Source organism: Dipodomys ordii, unplaced genomic scaffold, assembly GCF_000151885.1.
Source record: "Dipodomys ordii isolate 6190 unplaced genomic scaffold, Dord_2.0 Scaffold105, whole genome shotgun sequence".
Classification (NCBI taxonomy): domain Eukaryota; kingdom Metazoa; phylum Chordata; class Mammalia; order Rodentia; family Heteromyidae; genus Dipodomys; species Dipodomys ordii.
Genome location: NW_012267321.1, coordinates 3,257,830 through 3,258,182, shown reverse-complemented (window position 1 = coordinate 3,258,182; position 353 = coordinate 3,257,830). Strand labels below are relative to the sequence as shown.

At 68.8% G+C, this 353-nt stretch overlaps 1 protein-coding gene across 3 annotated transcripts in view; it reads left to right on the top strand.

Annotated features, from left to right (window-relative positions):
• Positions 1–211: 211 nt before the first annotated feature.
• Positions 212–353, top strand: part of LOC105994308 (zinc finger protein 2-like) — a 73,971-nt gene continuing 73,829 nt past the window's right edge. Inside the window, exon 1 of one of the 3 annotated variants that reach the window (XR_001175496.1) lies at positions 212–261. The gene's annotated coding sequence lies outside the window, so the exon portion shown is untranslated. The remainder of the gene's footprint in view (positions 262–353) is intronic. The other 2 variants (XM_013027756.1, XM_013027761.1) reach the window with 2 other exon arrangements.

Here is a 353-nt window from a genome sequence, read left to right as displayed (position 1 = left end):
TCTTTCTTGCCTAGGCCTGGCTCCGCCCCAAGCCACGTTTTTTTCTGGTCCTGCCCAGTCCCCGCCCACTCGCCCTCGCCCGCCCTCGCCCGCCCTCGCCGTGCCCCCTTCACGCCCACGCCCACATGTTCAAGTCCAATCCGGTGTTTGCCCCACCCACGCCCGCATTTCTCCCTGGCTGAGCGCGCAGCTACTCGCGGACTAGGAAGCTGCTGGTGTGTTGGCAGGTCGCTGTGCGGACCGCGAGTCTCTCGGGGAAGAGTAAGTCTGCGTCCCGGGTATCCGCAGCCCCCAAGGCGGGGTCGGGGATACCTGGAGCCCCAGCGCGGCCCTCCTGCCCGGCGGCCTGGGTC